General features: G+C 23.7%; 1 long non-coding RNA gene across 1 annotated transcript; it reads left to right on the plus strand.

The window, feature by feature from the left end:
- The first annotated feature begins 2,546 nt into the window (after positions 1-2,546).
- LOC149058287 (uncharacterized) lies at positions 2,547-6,014 on the plus strand. Its single transcript, XR_016190472.1, has 3 exons — positions 2,547-3,043; positions 3,163-3,644; positions 3,710-6,014. It is a non-coding gene; the product is annotated as an uncharacterized LOC149058287 (long non-coding RNA).
- Positions 6,015-6,710: the final 696 nt, after the last annotated feature.

The following is a 6,710-nucleotide window of genomic DNA, read 5'->3' on the forward strand; positions in this document are numbered from 1 at the left end:
AATTATCTCGAAAAGTATTAACTTTTTTTGAATTTTTTTTTTTTTTAACTTCTAGGTTTATGTTTTTCTAAAACCGTATAATATTTTAATTTTTTTCACCCTTATATTTATTAGTGAAACCACTATCAACTTTTGATTTTCAAATGGTAACATATAATAAAAATATCATGAATTAATAATCCCATTTTTATTGTGAATTTACGCGTTAACATTTTTATTTTTCAATGATTCGTTTGCGAGATACAGCTCCTCAAAGTATTGGTGGTTGAAAGTCGGTACCGCTGGAAAATTTTAATTTGTAAAGCTCAGAAGCTATAACTGATAAATTCGATACCGTTCGAACTAACTACCTAAGGTACCTAACATTAAACATATTGATAATTGTTGTGCTTTGAACCTCATTAATTGAATGTCGAGCTATTAGTGCTATTACACCTTTATGCTAATTTAAACATTAAAGCTACGTTTTGTTGACCTTGACTGTCGCACCAAATCCCCTCCATAATCATCATTACCATAGAACAATAATAATCGTATTACAATAATTTACAATTACCGATATTTGGCGATACCTTTATCATTATTTATAATTATCTATGATGACCAAGGTGTATTGATAAGGTGTCGTCACTCTGGACCCCTATACGTATACACTCTTGATTGAAAATATTACCACAGTTCTATAGTCACCAGAGCGCGCTTCCTGTCCTATGAAGGCCTATGTATTCATACTTTTAAATGCAAAATGTCTTAAAAATTACGAATTATAATGCTATTTTTTTTTAAATTGAAGTTTAGTATTTACTAAAACAATGAATCATAATAAGTTTTTTTTTATTGAGTTGGCATAATAAATTGGAGCCTGTAATTATACATTAAATTTGCATTTTAATCATTTGCAATATTTTTTATCGAGTAGACATCAACTATAAAATATGATGTATAATTTAGTCACTTATTCTTTGGATATTTGCATCCTTCTTAAAATCTTTAAATTAAATTAAATCTATTATGATTCTGCTCCTAATTTTAATAGTAGTCTGGTATAGTGAAGTATTATTTTCTAGTGCTCATAAAAAACTCTAAAAACATGTTTAAAATATTTTGCATATTTTATTATATGATTAGGTATATTATTATTATTTATATTTTAATATTATTCAATAATAGTTATCTTATAAACATCAAACTAATTTTGAAAAATTGTTTAGTTTTTTTGGTGGTTTCTTGTTTTTAACAACTTGCTCATTTTTTCTTTTGCAAGTGAATATCATTCTTGACATATTGCATTATGATATATTTGGTTAATATTTGACTGTGTAATGAGCAACCAACCTTTTTCAAAAATTTTGTCTGTATAATATATTTCTTTAATAACTACAAATTATGTTTGAAAAATAAACAGTGAAAAATGAATAAGAAGTTTTTAAATTAAAATGCAACATTACAAACATGATCTTTTACTGGGACATCTAGTTATATACATATTATTGTATATACATATTTAGATATTTTACAATATAATCTAGTACAGTGCTTCTCAAATTGTTTTGTCATGAGGCTCCCTAAATTTAATGTAAAACTGTCAAGGCCCTCTTAATCAAAATTATATATTGTTTTTTCTAAATTAGGTATATACCAAAATTACATGTACTATTTCACACAGATAAATTATTAAAATGTATAGTAAATTAATGTTTTAATATACTTTTGAAAAATATTAATAATAGTATTAAAATTTAAGTATTTAAACTTTTTCCATAAACGCTTAAAGTCTAAAGAAAATAAGCACTGATCTAGGATGACCATATAAATCTATCAACCATTTAGCATAAGGATATGTTTCTATCCCCAAGATATCGGTTAATAATTTATAATAATATATAGGTGATAGCATTGATTTTATAATATACTATAAAAACTATGAATATATTATAAAATCAATGGTGATAGGTACAACTGAGTAATAAATGCTTATAAAAAGGTATTCAAAATATATGCATTTTGGTAACACATAGGTAATATGAATACTAGTATTAACCTCAATATCAACAAATAATGAATTGTATTTAAAAATCAATATATTAATTAATAATTAATAATTATTATTTGTTCATTGTAACACTTTGAAAGCATTATGTATGATAATTTAGTGAATTAACTCTCACATTTTTCATATATTTTTTTTGTAATAGGAAATTTAAAAATGACAATATTTAATAATATTAATAATTGTATTTGATAAAAAGAAAGTATTTAAATACAAATAATTTAGAACATAGAAGTCATTATGCAATGTAAAATTTTAAATTTTATTTCTTAAATCATAATATATTTTCAATTTTCTATGGCTTTGGTATACAAAAGTGTTCGTTTATCGGCCTCTTTAGGACATACAGCGCTCCCGGTGGTGACGACTATCTGTAGTATAGTTTTCAATCAAGTTATCAAACAAGTAACGACACCTTATCAATACACCTTGATGATGACCCATAGAGTAATTATTATAATTATTATTATTACTCTATGTGATGACCACGGTCTTATGAGATAATAGAATTGATTAAAATATTATTATATCATATTAATTAATTAATGATAATAGTAAAGAAAAATCAATACTGATTACTGATAAAAAACTTTAAAACTTGTGAAATAAAATACTAAACCATGTGGCCATGCAGCATGGCACTATTAATTTAATAGTTAAATATGTATAGTTAGTTTATGTTGTAAACCGTTATAAGTAGACAGACAGTTTAAATTTCTTTAAAAGCATAATATACCTAACAAAATAGTTGTTGAATCAATAAGTTTGTCAAAAATATTCCATTGAACTTAAAATTACATTATACCTAAGTCCTAATTTGGGATATATTTATGTATTTTATTTGATATTTCAATCAAAAATATACCTATGTATTTAAGTTTATATTATGAAGTGTGATGTAAATTTGATAATACATGAATACCAACCACTTGGAAAGCATAACCAATTGTTATATTCTGTGGCACAACATTTGTACCTACATTCAGTTTATTGGTAAGTTTTCTTAAAATGTATATGTAGAAAAATTGTTATGATTAATACATTAATTTGTACATATATTACCATACATTATTATGACGTCTTAACAGTTTTTATTTAAATTTTATTTTCAGTTAAATCAGTTTTGTTCATTCAGTTACACCACCAATAAATGTTATTCAAAGTTTGATAACACAAAATTTGTTATACCCTTAAAATTATTGGCTGACACCAATACACCATAGCACAAACCTAATACAACTTCATATATATTATATTATTCATTTACTTATTACCATCTACTTGGACACAACAAGATGGTTGCCTATCTACATCATACATACTTAAAAATATAATGTTCTCTGTTCAGAAGTACTTATAAGTTGCATATATTCAAATTTTACATTCTGGCATAGTAATTATTACTAAGAACAGTAAGAACTAAGTTGATCTGTATTTACTACAAATATACTTGGCCAAATGATTTGGAGATGGATATTGAAATCACATAATTTTCTATCGTCCATTATATTTTCCAAACAAGAACAATAACAAATAAAAATGTTGTTTCCCATATACTATTTTAATAGTTGGGAGGGACTACAAAATGAATTAAGTATGTAAACATATTTTTTTACCGTTAAATAATTTGGTTATATTTATCCTTTTTTAATTTATTAGATAGTAAATACTCAACTACTCAAGTTAATTTCAAAGAAGATTAAAAATCAAGTCTGACAATCTGCATTCCAGAAAAAAACTTAATCCCAATAATATAGTAAACTAAAAATATGTTAAATGAAAATAGTACTTGCTAATGTTTTTTTTTTTTTTAATTTTAACAAATATTATACAATTAAGTTAATTTAGCTAACAACATCAATCAATCATTGATACTTAAATGGGTGGTAAAATATGTTTTTAGAAAATTAAAAAAAAAATCATAAATTACGCACCTTCATTATTATACATGGTATTATTAAATATTTTATTTAAATAACTACTTTGTTATAATATTAGGTAGGTATGTCTTAATCCTAATATTTATGTATCATAAAAATATTTGTATTTAAAATTATATTGTTTTAGTGTTTTGCAACTGAATAGTTCTTCTGTTTGATTGGTGTTGTTAGCTATTTATTACCACCTACGAAATCTAAGTTAAAATATTATTAGTCCCATTTTTAAATTTTACTGTATTTTTTTAAGTTAGGGGTTAAGTTGAGTTTGTTTCAATTTTTTTGAATACATGTTATGATCTTAACTCATATTTTGCATTACTGCATAACGAATATTTTGATCTAACTGTATCATTTAATTTGGAATAGATTTATCATAGTCCTGGGCTTTTAAATATTATGGTAACATTTTTGAAGGGTGTTTATCTAGCAGGTGCTCCATCAAATTTTATAAATGTGCATTTCTTTCATAGTAGTAATTGTAAAGTCGATCAAGTGCGCTTCTACTCCTTTATTATTTGCCTATTAATTATTATAGTTATTACTTATTACATACTTCTCAATTTAAGCCGAAAACTATAATGTATTACTATTATGATAATGTAGGTACGTGCCGCACTCCTGATTTTGATAATAATAGAAATATAATTTTCATATAGTAGCACTAATCAATGGCGGTAAACTGTGTATTTTTGAATGAATTCTTATTTGATTTGATAATCCTAAATAAAAAAATATCTTAATAATTAATGGTAAAATATATTTTAAACCTAATAGGTATGTACAATGTACATATTATACATATTATTATTATAGGTACCTAAATCTTGTAGTGGATCACTTCTATTAAATTGGTAGATCACCTGCTACACAAATGCCTTTTATAGTGGTTCATAATAATAGAAATATAAAATGGGGTGATTTCAGTCACGACATATTGAAACAGCTAAGTTGTTTTTGACATATTACCTTATTGGTTGTAACAATATTCATAATTATTGTATTGTTAAAAAAACATAATATTATATAAATTTAAATTTGAAATATTTAACTATCCATAGTCTTTCACTATTAAATTATTTTAAATTATTTAAGTGGTTCACAATATTATAAATATAAAATGGGGTAATATGTGGAATTTGCAATTTTGAATTAAGTTGTTTTTAATTAAATAATATAGATAATTGAAAAAAAGTTGTACAATTAGTATGCATTTAAAATTACAATATGCTAGATGTTTACTTATAGGTTAGGCACCATATAATATGTATATTTAAAATTATGATTATTAACTTGCTATAATTAATTCAAAACTAATGTGAAATAGTTTTGAATGGTAATTAAAAAAAAAAAAAAATAACCTATTAGAAGGTAAATCATAAAAACAAGACCTACAAGTTTAGTAAAGTTTTAAATTAATATTGTATTGAAAAAATATTGGCAATAAAACATTGTTAAATTGTGAAAATAACATTTTAAATATGGCTCTAATCACCTCATTTTATATAGATTTAGTTACATTTTTAAACTTTTGTCAGTTGTATCATAGGGGTGTGCTGAATATGCTTTAATTTAAATAAATAATAAGGTATATAAAACAATTTCTTAGGTAGCTTTGTATGCGCCTCTGAAGAGATTTTACAAATGGGTAATGAGCCTCGTCAATTTATCATAAACCATCTGAAATTAATGTCAGCATACACCTGTATTATATTGTATGATTAAAAAAAATTGTATCATTTACTATGTAATTTTTTATTAGTCGCTTACTATGTTTTAAAGCTATTAAGTATATTTGTACATATTGATATATCGTTTAAACCACAAAATCAATTTAAAAATTATTGTGTTCAAATTTTGTACTGGACAGTATTATAAGACATTAAACTCAATAATTTATTTTCATAAGATATTGGTGTTTATTATACCTGGTATATTTGTTTAGTATTTATATGTGTGTATACTGTATTGTAAACTTTAAGGTGTACCATACCCATTGATTTTTATTATACTATATTTTTTTGTAATTGATTTTTTTTTTGACAATTTAAAAAAATAGGTATATATTATTCTAAAGATATACTAAAATGTTATTATAGTGGGTTATAGTTTATTTAAAACAAAATCATGAATAATTGTAATAACTAGTTTTTCCGATTATTCAAGTTTAGTCTTATTATTATAAGTTATCTAACCGACCTCATAATTACAGTACCTATACTACGAAAACACTTACCAATATGCCTACAGATTTAGTGTATACTAAAGAGTAATGAGTAATATTTATACCATATACTTAAAAATAATAATCATAAATCAACTAACAAACATGAAAGAATTAAAAAATAAAATTACATTTTCAAATACAACCAATATTTTTGTTATTATAACCAATTTAACTGAAAAAATAGGCAACAGTAAGTTAATTAAAGACCAAGATATACCTTCAATTAGAAAAGAATTCAAGCTTTCAAGATGTTTCTATTATTGTTTATATGATGTATCCTTAGATGAAACATGTATAGTGTACACCAAGTCAGTAGATATACAAAATATACGTTATTGTATATTACTTCACAAGTTTTAAAGTTTTTTTATCAGTAATCAGTATTGATTTTTCTTTACTATTATCATTAATTAACTAATATGATATTATAATATTTTAATCAATTCTATTATCTCATAAGACCGTGGTCATCATAGATAATTATAAATAATGATAA

The sequence above is a fragment of the Diuraphis noxia genome, unplaced genomic scaffold (assembly GCF_037042655.1).
Source record: "Diuraphis noxia isolate RWA-SAM2 unplaced genomic scaffold, SU_Dnox_SAM2 contig0002, whole genome shotgun sequence".
In the NCBI taxonomy this organism is placed as follows: Eukaryota; Metazoa; Arthropoda; class Insecta; order Hemiptera; family Aphididae; genus Diuraphis; species Diuraphis noxia.